Source organism: Arachis ipaensis, chromosome B1 (genome assembly GCF_059453495.1).
Source record: "Arachis ipaensis isolate K30076 ecotype BB chromosome B1, ASM5945349v1, whole genome shotgun sequence".
In the NCBI taxonomy this organism is placed as follows: Eukaryota; Viridiplantae; Streptophyta; class Magnoliopsida; order Fabales; family Fabaceae; genus Arachis; species Arachis ipaensis.
The window spans coordinates 35,863,372-35,883,609 of record NC_142436.1 but is presented as its reverse complement, the minus strand read 5'-3'; the positions used below and the strand labels follow the sequence as shown (position 1 = coordinate 35,883,609).

At 39.9% G+C, this 20,238-nt stretch overlaps 1 non-coding gene across 1 annotated transcript; it reads left to right on the top strand.

The window, feature by feature from the left end:
* Window positions 1–12,922: 12,922 nt before the first annotated feature.
* Window positions 12,923–13,030, top strand: LOC148576211 (small nucleolar RNA R71). Its single transcript, XR_015904540.1, has one exon. It is a non-coding gene; the product is annotated as a small nucleolar RNA R71 (small nucleolar RNA).
* Window positions 13,031–20,238: the final 7,208 nt, after the last annotated feature.

Below are 20,238 nucleotides of genomic sequence, written 5' to 3'. Positions count from 1 at the left end.
AGTATAGGTGTTATGCTCTTCAAAGCTATGGCGGTGGAAATGTGTGGGTGTTGGTGGGTTGTGAATGTTGTTGTTTGTTGGAGGAGAGAGAGTGTTGGTAGAAGGGAGGTGGTGATGACGATGGTAAGAGGAAGAAGGAGAGACATGTGGTGAGGTTTGGGTGCCACATCATCACTCCAGTGACGGAGTTGAACGAAATGGTCAATTTGAGGCACACTTTAAAATTTCAGGGTATAAATTGGGTCAATTGAAAATTAGATGGTCAAATTGAGTTGGTGGTCAAATTTTAAAAATCATTTTGAGTATTAATTCTAAAAATATTTAAGACATAATAAAAATCAGTTAAAAGTAGTTCATGTTTTTTTTATTATATACTTTTTAATTGTTACTAAAATAAATAAATAATTTTAAATATAATAAATATATAATTATTTACATATATTTATAAAATTATAAATATTAAATTTAATAAAATAACTTTGAGTTATTATGCTAACATTACTCTCTCACAATTTACAATTACACGAAGCAGTATATATAGATGTATAGGCATAACAGCTACTGCACATGCAATTTCATTAGCAATTTAAATGCAGTAGTAAATGGCCCACTTTTGATCTTGCTTATTCACGGTTCTCGCCGTCAAAGTTATAAAGTGACCACATAATTTTCAAAAGGTTGGTTCATCGTCATTCACGGTCATGGTTTATGCGAAGTTATTGTTCTTCTCCATTTTTTAAATTTTGCCGGAAGGAGGAATATTTGCGACTTTGCGACTTTGGTTTACAAAGAGTTTCAGAGACATTAACTTTAATCATGAATTTAAATTTAGAAAAAAAGAAATTGGGATATTTTTTAATCGGTTAAAGCTCTATATTTTGATTTTGAAATAGAGAAATGTTAATCTAGTTCTTTTTATTCCAATTATAATATTATAATATTATTTATTTGTATATATACTTTAGTTATATATTAGAATCAAACTGGTAATTAATCTAATCAAAATATTAGATTAACGAATTACTAGTTTAACGATTGGATAATTAGTTGAACCGACAAATTTGATCATAATTAAATAATTATATAAAATTATATTTTTTTCACATAATAAGTATCTTTTATTTTATTTATTAAGTTCATATTTATTTTATATTTAAATAATTTATTAATTAATTTATATTCATTATATTTTAGGTTTTTATTGAAAAAATAATATAATAAATATAATATAATTATAAATAAAAAATATGTTATAATTAATAAAAGTAAAACTAAAATTATATATATATATATATATTAGCGCATATCATAAGGATTTTTTTTTGTTTATAAAATAAAATATATAATTATATTCTCTGAAAAGATTTTCCAACTTTATTTTTAAGGATACGATTTTTTTTTTTTGGAATTAGAGCAAGTTCGCTGCACCCCCGGCGAACTCTATGATGAGTTCGGCAGACTATATAAATTGGTGGGAGAGTAAATTCTCAAAATGGTCCTTCAGATTGGGCCCGTGCACCAATATTGCCCTCAGTTTTCAAATGCTCTAAATGCACTCTCCAATTTGAGCTCCGTGCGAATTGAGTGACCTTGAGTCATTGAGTCTCATTGAATTGGTGATTTGAGAACCCTTGGTGGTCAATTTGATAACCATTGACTCTAGCCTATTACTAAGTTGATTAGTAGCTAGGATGGGACTTATGGATTGATGTTGATCAAGCCATTTGACGTACTTCAAGCCTAGGAGTAGATATTACGTACTTAAGGCTTTTGGAAGTAGACTTAATGAGCTCGATTCCTCATGATTGTCAACATATAGTTTGTTGACAAGGATGGTGATATCAATTTCTCATGTCTTAGCCAAGAGTTCATTTTCTTTATTTTATTGGTTCTTGTCATTTATTTTCTTACCCTTTTATCAATCAAACCCCTTGCATCTTCATAGCCAACAATTGACCACTTCATTGCAATTCCTTATGAGACGACCCGAGGTTTAAATACTTCGGTTAATTTTTATTGGGGTTTGTACTTGTGACAAAACCAAATTTTTTATTTGAGTATTGTTAGTTGGTTGGGATCTATACTATCAACGAGAATCATTTTGTGTGAAATCCCTAACCATACGACAATATCTCATTATCAAAATGGCGCCGTTGCTGGGGAATTGTAATGGTGCTATGTTATTGGCTATTGTATATATTGTGAATAGCTTGATTTTTGGTTTGTTTGTTGGTTTTAGCTAGTTGTAGGGTTTTGCTCTCTTTGTCCTTGTTAGAATTTGTTTTTTTTTCTCTTATCACCATAAATTCTCATCACTTTGGCTATGAGTGTGGTTCAAACTATGTTGTAGAAGATGGAAGCTTTAATGACAACATGCATCAAGGATTTGAAGATCAATTGTGGGAGGAGCCCGAAACTTATGAACAACCTTCTTGGCAACAACCTCCTTCCGAATCGAGTTTGACAAGAGTGCTTGGGGACATGACTACTCTCCTCACGGAGATGCGCACGGAACAAAAGGTATTTTATTCCATCCGAGCCGTTCAAGCGCCATCCCAACATGACTACTCTTCGGATTCTTATGGGTATAATCCAAATCCTAATATATACCAATCTAATGTGTGTGACGACCCTTATTGTGATTGTCAACCACAACCATCATATGCATATGAACCCCTCCTCAATATAGCCCTCAACAACCATACTCACAAGTCTCATACCACCATTCACCTTCATATGATCCCAACCCATATCCACCATACCAACCACCATATGAACCATATCTAGAGCCACCACCATTCCAACACCAATACTCCCAAGAACCACAAATTCCATATACACCACCTCAAGACTTTCACCAATATGAACCACCTTCCAACTACAATGCCTTTCCCTTAAACAATGAACCCTCTCTTCCACCACCGCCCCCTAATGAAGCCATCACGCAAGAACTAAGAGATCTTAACTCTCATATCCAAAGGCAACAAGAGGGGACGAAAAAGGAGTTTAAGGAGCTAGAAGCCAAGATGGCTATCATGGTAGAAGCCATTAACCACATAGCCTCCCATCTAAGCTCATGCATTCCAAGTACTCCCATTGTTGAATGTGGAGAAGCACCCAAAGAGCTTAGCAAGGAAGTGAATTTGGAGCTTTAAGGAGAAGAAGAGGAGTTAAAGCAAGAAGCACAACAAGAAGAGGAAGTAATGATTGGATGTTTAGGATATGTTGAGCACATAGAGGAATCTCAAGCTGAAGAGCCTTCTTCCATAGAGTTTGGAAGGGATGTTAAAGAGGAGAGTGATGTTAAGGAAACAGATAGAGAGTTGAAGGAAATTGACCAAGAAGTGGATTCCATCATTAGTGATTTTTTGTCCACAGTGATCAATCCCCTTAATGATCTTGTTGAGCCTTCTTCCATTGGATTAGAAAGCAATGTTGAGGAGGATGTGCAACCTCCAAGACATATTGTGAGTGAAGAGTTGGAAGAAATGTTCCAAACAACAAGCCCTCCTATCTATGATGATTCCGCATAAACATATGATCTTTTTGAGCATGATGAGTCCTTCCCCAATATGCTTGAAATTGATGATGAGGTAGACTTCACTGAACCTCCTATCTATGATTTGAGTGATGGGGAAGAGATAGAAGAATTTAGTGAAGAAGAATGTGAACTTGAGGAAGCTTGGCAAGAGGTAGAGCTTGAAGAACCTTGCCAAGTGGTGGACGCCTCTAGAAAAGGGTGGACGGGAGTGGAGCATACTTTGTCAAGACAATTGGGAAATCCTCCACCTAGGTTGTCATCCAATCCTTCATTTGAGTGGGTAAAATTTCTAACTCTTAGCTTTATTATCCCACTTGAATTTGGTTTGCTTGAAACGGATGGCCAACTTAGGGCGCTTTGTGGAATTAAGCGTAAGAGGAGGATGTTCAGTGGTTGGCATTGTAAGTCTAGGCTCATTATGGTTGGAAGCTCGAAATTGAGGAGCATGGATTGGTGTAATGCTCAATTGAATGGGTCTAGGAGGATCATTTGGTGCCTTCATAAGAATTCGGCTTCTTTACCACCCGAAGAGGATTACCATGATCAACTTGAAGACGGGTGTGAAAACAAAGTGTGGGATCCCGGATTACAAGGGAAGGATCAACTTTGGGAGCCCATGGGTTGTGAAGAACTCCATCAAAGCTTGGAGTTATTAACTTTGGATGATGAAGCACAATGGAAGTCCAAGCATTGGTGGATGTTCAAGGATGGATTCAAGCACAAGCCACCTTGATGAGGAGCTCCCCATAAGTCCAACTTAAAGACAATAAACAAAAGTGCTAGGTGGGAGACACCCCACCATGGTAAACTCTTTTCACTTTCTCTTTTTGTAAATATTAGTAAAATAGGTTTAATTCCTTGTTTTGATTGCTTAGTTGAGTTTATTTGGTAGTCTAGTATGTTAAATAAGGTTTTATGATATTTTGGTAGTTGTTTGGAGGTTTGGAATGCTTGGTATGATGCAAAAACATTGAAAATTTTTGAAAAACAGAGCACCATCTACGCGTATGCGCCATGCACGCGTACGCGTGTATCAAGCGTTTCCAACCATCCACGCGCACGCGTACGCGTGGATTGCAAATTTTCACCACCAAGCTATTTTCCCGAGAGTTGCGCGAACACTGTGCCTTTCGCGCAAGGCTACCCACGCGTACGTGTCGCTCTTGAAATAACCCATCGACGCGCATGCGTACGCGTCGCTCCCATTTCACCATTTTCACGCGCACGCGTCATGCACGTGTACGCGTGGATGCCCTTCTTTCACACACTTCTTTTCTCATCTATCCATTTCTTTCCTTCTTCTCTCTTCTCCTCTTTTCTTTCCACCTTTCAAACATCATCCAACACTATCAAACACCATATAACACCATTTCTTTTAGTTAGTTAGTTAGTTAGTTTAATTTTTGTTTAAATTTTGTTTTCCATTATAAGTGTTGGATTACTAGTCTTGTTTACTGTTCACTGCTGCTGATCACTAATAGGATGTTATCTTAACATCAATTTTGTTTATATTCCTTGTTGGATTCTTTGTTGAGGTTATATTTGGTTACTTGGTTTGGAACTTTTCATGCTTAATATTTTTGAATACCAAGTACATGGTACATTGCCTTCATGCATCTTAACTCTTTGAAGTGCATGTTTTGGCCACCATGCGTTCATCATCCATTGTTAGGCAATTGTACATTATCAATGCATTTTTTAGGTGATGCTTGTTTATGATTGACCCTTATTCATACCACCTATTTCAACATTGAGATTTTGAAATTGTGAAATTGGATTGAAAGCTTACCTAGTGACATATGTTTGAGCTTCCTAAGCTTTGTGGACCATACTTGCTATGTGATTGATCTTAACTCTTATATCTCTTTTCTTAAGTTCCATAGCACCCATGTGTTCCACTTTTATGTCACTTAGGTGTTGTAACAACCTCGATATGTGTCATTGTTTAACGTGTGAGCTCTCTATTCCATTTTGTTCACTAAGTTTACTTACACACCAATCAATGGCTATTCATTATCCAATTTCACAATTGCTTAATTTTTTCTTGAATGCCTTCGTGCTTCTTTACTGCTTGTTAGGTTGTCTTAACCTACAAGTTTAAAGCATCTTAAGCACACTAGAATGAGTGAAGTGTATACTTTCTTTGTGTAATTGTGACATAACTTTTTATGCTAATGTGTGTGTAATCTAAAGGGCGCTTAATTTAGAACTCACACACCTATCTTTCATCAATGTCACACTAATTCACTCACTTCATTCTAGTGATTTACCTCACTCCAACAATTCACGCTTCCTTGCTTTTGTATGTTCTTATCTTACGGTGTTATTTTCTATTTTTCATGACTGATGCACCATAAGCAAAAATAGAAGTGGGAATAAAGAACACGCAGTAACCGGTTGACCTACCAGCTGAAGGTGGCAACTCGAAGAGTCGCCGTACCCCCTTGCTCGTCTTTGAATGCACCGAGGATGGTGCAAACTTCTAATTGTGGGGAGGTCGTCCGACCAGTCGGCGTTCTTGGGTGACAAATTTCTAATCCCAACACTTTTGCATCTCATTTTAGGTCTTCTAGGATTTTTTTAGTTGCATTTTATTATTTTGCATATATATACATAATAAGCTTAGTCAAAATAATGAGATTTTTCAAGAAATTTATCTATAGGGCACCCTATAGGGCAACCCAATTGATTGAAAAAAGAAAAAAAAATTTTAGAGCTTGCTTGAACTATATGTTGTGGAACATGATTTTTGAGCTAAGAACACAAGCATGTGAGTTTTGAGCCTAATTGTGCGGTGGTATGCGAAATTGCTACTCAGGTTGTGAATTGTTGTTCGAAATTGATTCCCTGGTAATGGCACCAAAAACGGATGCACAGGACCATGGTCTAAACATATCTTCACAACTTCGCATAACTAACTAGCAAGTGCACTGGGTCGTCCAAGTAATACCTTACGTGAGTAAGGGTCGAATCCCACGGAGATTATCGGTATGAAGCAAGCTATGGTCACCTTGTAAATCTCAGTCAGGTGGATATAAAACAGTAATGGGTTTTCGAAAATAAATAATAGAATAGGGATAGAGGTACTTATGTAAATCATTGGTAGGAATTTCAGATAAGCGAATGGAGATGCTTTTCGTTCCTCTGAACCTCTACTTTCCTGCTATCTTCATCCAATCAGTCTTACTCCTTTCCATGGCTGGCTTTATGTGATACATCACCATTGTCAATGGCTACTTTCGGTCTTCTCTCAGGAAAATGATCCAAATACCCTGTCACGGCACGGCTAATCGTCTGGAGGCATTACCCTTGTCAATGGTTTCATCTTATCCTCTCAGTGAAAATGGTCAACGCACCCTGTCACAGCACGGCTATTCATCTGTCGGTTCTCGATCATGCTGGAATAGGATTTACTATCCTTTTGCGTCTGTCACTACGCCCGGCAATCGCGAGTTTGAAGCTCGTCACAGTCATTCAATCATTGAATCCTACTCGGAATACCACAGACAAGGTTTAGACCTTCCGGATTCTCTTGAATGCCACCATCATTCTAGCTTACACCACGAAGATTTTGGTTAGGAGATCTAAGAGATACTCATTCAGTCTAAGGTAGAACGGAAGTGGTTGTCAGGCACGCGTTCATAGGGAATGATGATGATTGTCACGTTCATCACATTCAGATTGAAGTACGAATGAATATCTTAGAAGCGAAACAAGATGAATTGAATAGAAAACAGTAGTACTTTGCATTAATCTTTGAGGAACAGCAGAGCTCCACACCTTAATCTATGGAGTGTAGAAACTCTACCGTTAAAAATACATAAGTGAAAGTCCAGGCATGGCCGAGAGGCCAGCCCTCAAACGTGATCTAAGATAGCATACAACTGATCAAAGATACCTAATACAATAGTAAAAGGTCCTATTTATAATAAACTAGCTACTAGGGTTTACAAAAGTAAGTAATTGATGCATAAATCTACTTCCGGGGCCCACTAGGTGTGTGCTTGGGCTGAGCTTGAGTGTTGCACGTGTAGAGGTCCTTCCTGGAGTTGAACACCAGCTTTTGTGCCAGTTTGGGTGTTCAACTCTGGTTTTGGCTCCTTTTCTGGCGCTGGACGCCAGATTTGGGCAGGAAGCTGGCATTGAACGCCAGTTTACGTCGTCTATTCTTGGCCAAAGTATGGACTATTATATAGTGCTGGAAAGCCCTGGATGTCTACTTTCCAACGCAATTGGAAGCGCGCCATTTCGAGTTCTGTAGCTCCAGAAAATCCACTTTGAGTGCAGGGAGGTCAGAATCCAACAGCATCAGCAGTCCTTCTTCAACCTCTGAATCTGATTTCTGCTCAAGTCCCTCAATTTTAGCCAGAAAATACCTGAAATCACAGAAAAACACACAAACTCATAGTAAAGTCCAGAAATGTGAATTTAACATAAAAACTAATGAAAACATCCCTAAAAGTAACTAGATCCTACTAAAAACATATGAAAAACAATGCCAAAAAGCGTATAAATTATCCGCTCATCACAACACCAAACTTAAATTGTTGCTTGTCCCCAAGCAACTGAAAATCAAATAGGATAAAAAGAAGAGAATATACTATAAATTCCAAACTATCAATGAAACATAGCTCCAATCAAATGAGCGGGACTTATAGCTTTTTGCCTCTTGAATAGTTTTGGCATCTCACTCTATCCATTGAGGTTCAGAATGATTGGCATCTATAGGAATTCAGAGTTCAGATAGTGTTATTGATTCTCCTAGTTTAGTATGATGATTCTTGAACACAGCTTCTTTATGAGTCTTGGCCGTGGCCCTAAGCACTTTGTTTTCCAGTATTACCACCGGATACATAAATGCCACAGACACATAATTGGGTGAACCTTTTTAGATTGTGACTCAGCTTTGCTAAAGTCTCCAATTAGAGGTGTCCAGGGTTCTTAAGCACACTCTTTTTTTTTCTTTGGACCTTGACTTTAACCGCTCAGTCTCAAGTTTTCACTTGACACCTACACGCCACAAGCACATGGTTAGGGACAACTTGGTTTAGCCGCTTAGACCAGGATTTTATTCCTTTAGGCCCTCCTATCCACTGATGCTCAAAGCCTTGGGATCCTTTTTATTTGCCCTTGCCTTTTGGTTTTAAGGGTTATTGGCTTTTTCTACTTGCTTTTTCTTTCTATTTTTTTTTCGCCTATTCTTTTTTTCTGCAAGCTTTGTTCCTTGCTGCTTTTTCTTGCTTCAAGAATCATTTTTATGATTTTTCAGATTATCAAATAACATGTTTCCTAGTCATCATTCTTTCAAGAGCCAACATATTTAACATTCCTAAACAGCAACTTCAAAAGACATATGCACTGTTCAAGCATACATTCAGAAAACAAGAAGCATTGTCACCACATCAATATAATTAAGCTAAGTTCAAGGATAAATTTGAAACTCATGTACTTCTTGTTCTTTTGAATTAAAACATTTTTCATTTAAGAGAGGTGATGGATTCATAGGACATTTATAACTTTAAGACAAAGTTACTAACTACTAATGATCATGTAATGAAGACACAAACATAGATAGGCACATAACATAGAAAACGAAAAACAGAAAAAATAAGAACAAGGAATGAATCCACCTTAGTGATGGTGGCGTTTCCTTCTTGAGGAACCAATGATGTCCTTGAGCTCTTCTATGTCTCTTCCTTGTCTTTGTTGCTCCTCCCTCATTGCTTTTTGATCTTCTCTTATTTCATGAAGCATGATGGAGTGCTCTTGATGTTCCATCCTTAGTTGTCCCATATTGGAACTCAATTCTCCTAGGAAGGTATTGATTTGCTCCCAATAATTTTGTGGAGGAAAGTGCATTTGAGGCATCTCCGGGATCTCATGGTGATGAGCTTCATGCGCCTCTTGAGCTCCATGAATGGGCTCTCTTGCTTGCTCCATCTTTTTCTTAGTGATGGGCTTATCCTCTTTAATGAGGATATCTCCCTCTATGTCAATCCCAGCTGAATTGCATAGGTGGCAAATGAGGTGAGGAAAGGCTAACCTTGCCATAGTGGAGGACTTGTCAGCCACCTTGTAGAGTTCTTGAGGTATAATCTCATGAACTTCCACCCCTTGTCCAATCATGATGCTATGGATCATGATGGCCCGGTCTATAGTAACTTCAGACCGGTTGCTAGTGGGAATGATTGAGCATTGAATGAACTCCAACCATCCTCTAGCTACAGGCTTGAGGTCCAATCTTCTTAGTTGAACCGGCTTGCCTTTGGAGTCAATCTTCCATTGAGCTCCTTCTACACATATGTCCATAAGGACTTGGTCCAACCTTTGATCAAAGTTGACTCTCCTTGTGTAGCGGCGTGCGTTCTCTTCCATGTTTGGCAAGTTGAACGCCAACCTCACATTTTTCGGACTAAAATCCAAGTATTTTCCCCGAACCATTGTAACATAGTTCTTTGGATCCGGGTTCTTACTTTGATCATGGTTCTTGGTGATCCATGCATTAGCATAGAACTCTTGAACCATTAGGATGCCGACTTGTTGGATGGGATTTGTTAGAACTTCCCAACCTCTTCTTTGAATTTCATGTCGGATCTCCGGATACTCATTTCTTTTGAGTTTGAAAGGGACCTCAGGGATCACCTTCTTCTTGGCCACAACATCATAGAAGTGGTCTTGATGGGCTTTGGAGATGAACCTTTCCATCTCCCATGACTCGGATGTGGAAGCTTTTGTCTTCCCTTTCCCCTTTCTAGAGGATTCTCCGGTCTTAGGTGCCATCAATGGTAATGGAAAAACAAAAAGCTTATGCTTTTACCACACCAAACTTAGAATTTTGCTCGCCCTCGAGCAATAAAAGAAAGAATAGATGAAGAAGAAGAAGAAATGGAGGAGAGGGAGAGTGGGAGAGTGGGAAGTGTTTCGGCCAAGAAGGGTGTAGAGGGGTGTGTTGTGTGAATTTGATGAAGAATGGAGGGCTTTATATAGGGAAGGGAGGGGGGAAAGGTTTCGGCCATATGGGTGGGTTTGGGTGGGAAATTGGTTTTGAATTTTGAAGGTAGGTGGAGTTTATGAGGTAGGTTTATGGGGAAGAGTGGATGGATGTGAGTGGTGAAGAGGTGATGGGGAAGAGAGATTGAGGTGATTGGTGAAGGATTTTTTTTTGGGGAAGAGTGTTTATGGGGTTGTGTGAAAGAGAGCGGTGAGAAGAAGTGAGTGGAGGTAGGTGGGGATCCTGTGGGGTCCACAGATCCTGGGGTGTCAAGGATTTGCATCCCTGCACCAATTAGGCATGTAAAATGCCTTTACACACAACTCTGGGCGTTCAGCGCCAGGTTGGTGCCCATTTTGGGCGTTCAACGCCCATTTACTAGCCATTTCTGGCGTTGAACGCCAGAACCATGCTTGTTCTGGGCGTTCAGCGCCAGAATGCTGCCCATTTCGGGCGTTCAGCGCCAGAACCATGCTCTGTTCTGGCGTTGAACGCCAGGCAGATGCTCCTCTAGGGTGTGATTTTTCTTCTGCTGTTTTTTTATTCCGTTTTCAATTTTTATATTTATTTTGTGACTCCTCATGATCATGAACCTATAAAGACATATAACTAAGAAAAATATAGTCAGGAAAATAAAAATTGGGTTGCCTCCCAACAAGCGCTTCTTTAATGTCAATAGCTTGACAGTGGGCTCTCATGGAGCCTCACAGATGTTCAGAGCATTGTTGAGACTCTCCAACACCAAACTTAGAGTTTGGATATGGGAGTTCAACACCAAACTTAGAGTTTGGTTGTGGCCTCCCAACACCAAACTTAGAGTTTGACTGTAGGGGCTTGGGTTGACTCTGCTTTGAGAGAAGCTTTTCATGCTTCCTCTCCATGGTTGCAGAGGGAGATCCTTGAGTTTTAAATACAAGGGAGTCCTCATTCCATTGAAGGACTAGTTCACCTCTGTCAACATCAATCACAGCTCTTACTGTGGCCAGGAAAGGTCTTCCTAAGATGATGGATTCATCCTCTTCCTTTCCAGTATCCAGGACTATGAAATCAGCAGGGATGTAAAGGCCTTCAACCTTTACTAACACGTTCTCTACTTGTCCATATGCCTATTTTCTTGAATTGTCTGCCATCTCTAATGAGATTTTAGCAGCTTGCACCCTATAGATTCCCAGTTTCTCTATTACAGAGAGGGGCATGAGGTTTATTCCTGAACCAAGGTCACACAGGGCCTTAAAGATCATGGTGTCTATGGTACAAGGTATTATGAACTTTCCAGGATCCTGTCTCTTCTGAGACAATGTCAGTTGATCCAGATCACTTAGTTCATTGATGAACAAGGGAGGTTCAACTTTCCAAGTATCAATGCCAAATAATTTGGCATTCAGCTTCATGATTGCACCAAGAAACTTGGCAGTTTGCTCTTCAGTAACATCCTCATTCTCTTCAGAAGAGGAATACTCATCAGAGCTCATGAAGGGCATAAAAAGGTTCAATAGAATCTCTATGGTCTCTAGATGAGCCTCAGAGTCCTTTGGTTCCTCAGGGGGAAGCTCCTTATTGGTCACTAGACGTCCCAGGAGGTCTTCCTCCTTGGGATTCATGTCCTCCTCTCCCTCTTTGGGTTCGGCCATTTTGCTTATGTCAATGGCCTTGCACTCTCCTTTTGGATTCTCTTTTGTATTGCTTGGGAGAGTACTGGGAGGGATTTTAGTGATCCTTTTACTCAGCTGGCCCACTTGTGCTTCCAAATTTCTAATGGAAGACCTTGTTTCATTCATGAAACTTACAGTGGCCTTAGATAGATCAGAGACTAAGTTTGCTAAATTAGAAGTATTTTGTTCAGAGTTCTCTGTCTGTTGCTGAGTGGATGATGGAAAAGGTTTATTATTGTTAAACCTGTTTTTTCCACCATTATTAAAGCCTTGTTGAGGCTTTTGATCCTTCCATGAGAAATTTGGATGATTTCTCCATGATGAGTTATAGGTGTTTCCATAAGGTTCACCTAAGTAATTCACCTCTGCTATTGCAGGGTTCTCAGGATCATAAGCTTCTTCTTCATAAGAAGCCTCTTGAGTACTGTTGGATGCAGCTTGCATTCCATTCAGAATCTGAGAGATCATATTGACTTGCTGAGTCAATATTTTATTCTGAGCCAATATGGCATTTAGAGTATCAACTTCAAGAACTCCCTTCTTCATAGGCGTCCCATTACTCACAGGATTCCTCTCAGAAGTGTACATGAACTGGTTATTTGCAACCATGTCAATGAGTTCTTGAGCTTCTGCAGGCGTTTTCTTTAGGTGAATGGATCCACCTGCAGAAGTATCCAATGACATCTTTGATAACTCAGACAGACCATCATAGAATATATCCAGGATGGTCCATTCTGAAAGCATGTCAGAAGGACACTTTTTGGTCAGTCCTTTGTATCTCTCCCAAGCTTCATAGAGGGATTCACCTTCTTTCTGTCTGAAGGTTTGAACATCCACTCTAAGCTTGCTCAGCTTTTGAGGAGGAAAGAACTTGGCTAAGAATGTAACACCCTAATATTCAAATCCTTATGCTCGAGTCATAAGTCAATGATATTACGGTGGTACGACTCTCAGGTGGATTTTTAATATATAAATATAGGTAATTTCGAAAGGAGTATTAATCGAGAAGCCTGAAAAGAGTAGAAATAAAATCGCGAAGACGTATCACTCACGTTTCGACAACGAAAAGATAAACTGCTAAGCCAAACGCGATATACGGACAAGGCATAAAGGAGATTAAGAGATAGATAACAGATAGATATTTATAGCATAAGTAAATATCCACTAGTCGCGACCCGCGAAGTTTAGGCTGGCTAGGGTACAGTATGAAAGTAGTTGACAACAGTATATCCTAATCTCTCCCGAAGGAAACATGAGAGCCTCTATAGGCAAATTCAAAGAGTTCAATACATAATATAATCTTTCCAAAACAAAGGTGGAGAGATTCTAATCAAAACACAAAATAGAGGAAACAAAGATCTTCGCCGTCTCTCAGACGACCCACAACTCACTTCTGAGCACCTGGACCTGTATCTGAAAAACAAGAGATATATACGGAATGAGAACCCCGGGCCCATGGGTTCCCAGTACGGTAAAAGTGCCAAATAAATACAATGCACTGCAATAAAAACTCACTAAGCATCCTAAACTTCTTCGCCAATTATTCATCCTGGGTTCTTGCTAATCCATGAATAGGCAACTGTCGTAAGGGGATACTAAATCTAGTTCCTGTTACACATGTTTCCCAACTCGCTGACTCTTCCACGAATCAGACTCAAAATTATAAGCAAAACCATCACCAGTTGTTCTACCTCAGCAATTTTGTATCAATACATCATACTCTCACCTGGAGCCAGTGAAACCACATCACTGCGTCTTCCCAGGGGGCTCAAATTATCTTATTCAATAATCACCATCATCATGCAATCGCATCATCAATTCATCCCATCAAGAACAGCCCTCACACCCACCGACACCAACATGAGGGGCCCCTCAATTGTACAAACACAAGCAATACAGGCAAGTAATACACAAATATGGTACAAGTAGAACAAGTAGCAAATAGTCAGATAACATGGCATATATGATGTAGAAATCCAAAACAAATGGCAAACCCAAACAATTCAAACATATGCAAATGATGAATGCCTGCCCTATGGCTGATGATATCATCTGTCGGTTATATAGCCAACCCAACATGTCCTGGTAGCTAACCAATGGACCGAAACACCCCTTGCGGAGCAAGTAGGTTTGAGCTACAACCCACTTGCTACTACCCGCTCAACCCAGAGCCAGTGGAATAACCACTACTGCGGCTACTACCCAGGCGGGTGTTTAAAAGCTCAACCTGGAGCGAGTGGATTCACCACTACTGCCGCTACTACCCAGGCGTCACCATCTCTGACCTGGAGCAAGTGGGACAAACCACAACCCTTGCTACTACCCAGGTATCTTAAGCATTGACCCGGAGCAAGCGGGACGAACCACAACCCTTGCTACTGCCCAGGTATCTCAAACATATATTCATTCAATCTCAATTCATATTATAAATCCTCATTGTTATCAAATCTCAAACATTAACCTGGAGCAAGTGGGAGAAACCACAACCCTTACTACTACCCAGGTATCACAAATACACATTTATTCAAAACTCCATAATTAAACTCATTTATCATAAACATCCTTTCCCGTCTCATACCCGGAGCAAGTGGACAACGCCACTGCTTACTACCCGGGGTCACACATCACATTTCAACCTTTTTCATTATTATCCATTTAACACATTCATTCATTAATCATATATGCATTTATACTCAGCCATAAACAATAATGGCTTTGCCGTAACCCGGCAATAACTCAGCCATCCGGCCCATGGTTCAATCAAGAACCGGCCATTTATCAATAATTATAGCCTTTCGGCTCATGACATACACAGTACTTCCACCGTCATCCTCCATATCTCATATAATCATATCTGATCATCATTGATCATAACCTTTTCCCTTGCTTCACTCGCAAGTTACCACATCCCCTAGCTCATTCCTCATTGCTAGGCATACCATAATGATTTAATACATAAGGGGTGAGATCGGAGGCTTAGAAGTATGAGATTTGGCTTTAAAAACTCAAAAATCAACTTTGGCATGAAAACAGGGCCACGCGTACGCGCACTCCACGCGCACGTGTGGATGACCAAAAACTCATCGACGCGCATGCGTCATACGCGCGGACGCGCGGGTTGAAAAATAGCCAATCGACGCGCAAGCGTCAGCCACGCATACGCGTGGGTGCTCTTGCGCCCCAGGCACAAAACTGGCACAACTCTGGCACAACTCTTTGGAAAATGGCTGGGCATTTGGTGCAGCGCATCGACGCGCTCGCGCATACCACGCGTACGCGTGGATGGTGCTTTCTCGAAGAACGGCGCGCACGCGCCAGGTGCGCCTACGCGCGTAGGGTCGTTCTGCTAAAAATTTTCTAAGTTAAAAGCTGCAGAATTTATAGATCCAACCCCCAATCTTCCGACGGAAACTCTCTCATTTTAAATCGTTTTTCACCCGTTCTTCGAACGGCATGGACATCCCGGATCCAATTTCATTTCTAAACAGATTTGGCAGAAAATAGAGATTTGTGGTCCAGGTTATGTCCCGTCAAAGTATGCCCAAAAACCATGTTTTCATACAAAACCACAAAGTGCCATTTTCGAAACAAGCCATTTTCAACTATTTTCAAAATCAACCAAAACATGCCAATTTCAACCCTTTTTGAAATCAATCAAAATGTACCAAAATCAACATCAAGCCATCCTCAACTCATACATTGACACTTTACCAAAATTCCCAAAACCACATCCAACCATTTAAACACTTCTCAATCAAATGGCTAAGGGATAAACACAATATCATGTCGTACATCCTTCTTCCTCCCAATTTCCAATAATATCATTTCCAATCAACCATCATTATACCTAATCAACATCATACTCATTATCACATGGTTTCACCCACAAATCAACTTTAATCATTCCTCAAGCATATATCACAACATACATATCTCTAATGCATCATCATACCATCAAGGCATCAATAATCATAATCACGTATATGATCACATAATATATCTCAACCAAATCAAACATACCTCATCTACATAATTTCACCCAAAATTACCAAATTCCACACTTCAACTCCTCAAACCTTATTATTTAATAACTAACCTAATCATTCATATATTCATTATCTGAAATTCATCCAATCACTTGTGTCATCATACAATGCACACATCGACTTACCTTTCTTACCTCTTTCCGGCCTCCGGCCCAAAATTCACGGCCTCTGGCCCAATTTTCACAATTTAAATGCATAAACCACAAATCAATACTCATTAACCAGTACATTAAATTCTCAATACACCAAGCATACAAGACCACACAATTCTTAACCCAAATCATTAATTCACATTACATACCAACTATGCATATTAGCACCAACCATTTACGCAAATCCAAACTTAATCCTAGGGGCATCTAGCCTAGGAATTCTCATTACAACACACGGTACTTAAATGAAACTTAAACCGTACCTCTTATAGCCAAACCAATTGAGCCTCTTCTTTGGAAGTCTTCACCAACCTTAGCTCCAAGCCTCACCAAAGCTCCTCAAGCAATACCAATCTCCCAATTGTGCACCAAGATCATCAAATACACTAACATAACCAATATCACATACATACATCAACCTAGGGCTCATAAAAATGACAAATCACAAGGGTTTGAGCACTTCTTACCTCAGCCCATATGAAGTAGGGATAAAACTCACTTGGAATCCATGTTGGAGTATCCCTAAACACCCAAAATCACAAGATTTCAACACTAACTACCCAAAAACGTGTAACAGTGGAGAATTTCGAAAATTGGGCAGAGATGAATGGAATACTCACCACAAAACTTAGATAGAATTGTAGAGAATGAGAAGAGCGATGTGTGGCCGCAAACGGCTCGTCAATCGGAGCTCCGTAGCTCAAGTTATGGTGGTTTGAAGATCAAAGAGAGTTAGGTTTTCTCTCTTCTCTTCTCTCTTCTCAAATCAGCGCCCAACACCCCTTCTTTAGGGCAAAATGAGCTGAAATGCTCACAACTAGTGTTTATATATGTTGGGTCTTGGGCCCACTTAGGTCCGGTTCACTTATTTTTGCCCATTGGCCCAATTTTGGGCCAAAACCTTTAAGATTAGCGCTCTAAATTGCACTTTAAATATTTCTACCTTCCCCAATTATAATTCCTCATTTATTAATCTTATTTACCCATAATCGATTTTCTCAGCTGTAGTACCAGACAGATCTCAGCCGGTACTGCCGGTCAAAATTCCACTGCGCGCTTTTGTGCAGAAAACTATATTTTCCGACTCGGAAAAATTCACTGAATCTAAATATCATATTTAGATGATCAATTTCCAATTGCCGAATCTTCCAACCATATTCGCTCCCATTTAACTTATTATTTAATCAATTTCGGTTAGACCGGGTATTACATTCTACCCCCCTAACAGAAATTTTCGCCCTCGAAAATTCCATCCATCACTGCGAGTACGCGAGCATAGTCTGCCTCTATATCCAACGCATAACAGTCCCAAGGTCCTTTTATTCTGCGCGCTTCCGTTGCCGCCCTCTGATTTCTCTATATTCGAGGTTCTCAGTCATTTGTCCAACGCCGACCAATAGTCTCGTTCCTTACTTTTATCGTCTCATCAACTCACCCTATTAAATCTCAAATCATGTCATCAATAATATTTCCATCGTCGTTAATCACAGCCATCGTCCCACATCACTATAATCAATCAAAGATCATCACCACACCTTAATGATACTCCATCACTATCCTCTCTCTCTACCAAGCCAATTACCACTAATCACAGCTCAACTCCAAGCATAACCTCTAAACTTACTTTCTTATTCTCAAATCCTCGAATTTCTACATGATGTGCTGTTATAAAGTCTCTGACTCATCAATCAGAAACCCCTTTCATTTCTAGAAAGCAAATGAGTTTGAAATAACAATTTAACAAAATCATAAGAATCCACTTTCCTTTAATAATCTATAAAAGCATTCGAGACACATCTCTTTTGTTAAAGTTACTCATATCAAAAATCATCCTCAAAACCATAACCAATGCTCTTTCAATTTTTTTTTTGGGGAATAATTTTCAACAGTACCTCCCCAAAAATTGGAGTTTACCATCCGTCACGGGTTCCCTTAAACCAATCTCAGTACCGCATTAACATTTCAATTTAATGGTTTTCACATTCGTCTTTCAAAACCAATCATTATGAATCTCAATCTAATCCTAAGGTCACTATGACCAAACATCATGGTACTCATCTCTCAAACACGACAACTTGCACTCTCTCATCATCTAAATCCAATTATGCATCAATGATAATTTCCTCATCCGCTTTAGAACCATCAAAGCTCGCAGCCGCAATCAATTCCAACTATTGGGGATCATTACTTGCAGTAACCCATTTACCCCTTCTAGTATTCGAACTTAAGATATTATAGTAAACTTTCACAGCTCCTATTCGTAGCTATCCTGTGTTACTGCTTCCGCAAGCTTCTGCTGCTTTATTCTGATCTCTCGTCTAGTACGAGCTCTATCACTTACTTCCTCAAGTACTCAACCACAACCTAGCATGACTGACATTTCAAATCAACGTTTCCAAATCCATCATTTAGGACCATTCTTTATCTATTTAAATCAAAGGAACTAAAAGTCACGGGTTCAATCCGTTTCACCAAAAATCCAAAAATCAACCAACTACATAACAAACACAACGCATCATTCTCAACAGAAAATCATTTACATCTCAGGCATTTATCCATTTGTATTAAGGCAAATCCTTACTCGGACAATCCGGTTTGCTTCTCAGTCTAATATTAAACTCAACATTCCCAGTTTTATTGTACAGGCGGTATTATAAAATCATGCACTATCCTTTAAGCCTGATTATTGCAATTACCTCAATCTTACTGTCGGAATCGGCCCGCATCCTGACTCTCTCCTTGTTGGCAATTTCTTGATACATGCCCTGGTAACCCGCACTTGTAACATATACCTAACCCCAATCGGCACGGCCCATTTGGGTGATGACTCCCACATCTCTGACAGCTCGAAACATCAGAAGCAGCCGCTGCCCGTTTTCCCTTACCATTCCTTTGGGACTCCTCACTCATCGCAAAGTTAGTCTGTCCTTGGGGAAAGTGTTGTACGTATCCTCTCTCCTTAAACTCTCGACCCCTTGGTGCGAATCCTTGGTTGTGCTTTCTATGACTTCCTTTCTCTGCAACCCTCCTTTTCACACACTCTTCAGCAATTCTGCTCTTATTCTCTAACTTTGAAAAAGTTCGGATCTCTATTGGTCCCACTGAACTTAAGATGTCGCTCCGGATCCCTCCTTCATACTTAATGCATTTCCATTCCTCGAAGTCTCCTGGAGCTCCTTGACACACGCGGAAAAACCTGAATAGCTCCTCAAATTTGTCTGTATACTCAGATACGGACATAGCACCTTGCTTCAGCTGCAGTAACTCCAATTCCTTGGCTGTCCTGGCAGAATTCGGAAAGTACTTCTTATAGAATTCCACCTGGAAGGCATCCCAAGTGATAAGATCATTCCCCTGTTGCAGGAGACGTCGAGCCCCTTGCCACCAATGCGATGCTTCCCCCGTGAGCAGATAGGTAGCAAATTCAACACACTGCTCTTCAGGCACCAACTGTGCTTGCAGTGCTCGCTCCATGGCCTGAAACCAAGTATCAGCTTCAGTCGGATTGCTGGTTCCCTTGAACATAGGTGGATTAACCTTTAAGAAAGTTGCCAGTGTCATCGGGCCCTGAGCTTCCCTTCTGCCATTGCCATTATTGTTTATCTGTTGCCCAAGAGCCTCCCCAGTGGCCTGCATAGCCGCAGCCATATTCTCCAACGCCGCCATAAGGTTTACCGGGTTATTCGGGTTAATTTCCGGTTCCTGCGTATTAGTACGATCTCTTTCACGTCTACGATCGGGTCCACGAGGCGCCATCTGGTTCCTATACACACTAAACAATCGATATTAAGTTGATCAGACTCAATATCGGAAGTATAGTGCTTCAAAGTACCAAAGGTACACTCATGGACTTCAT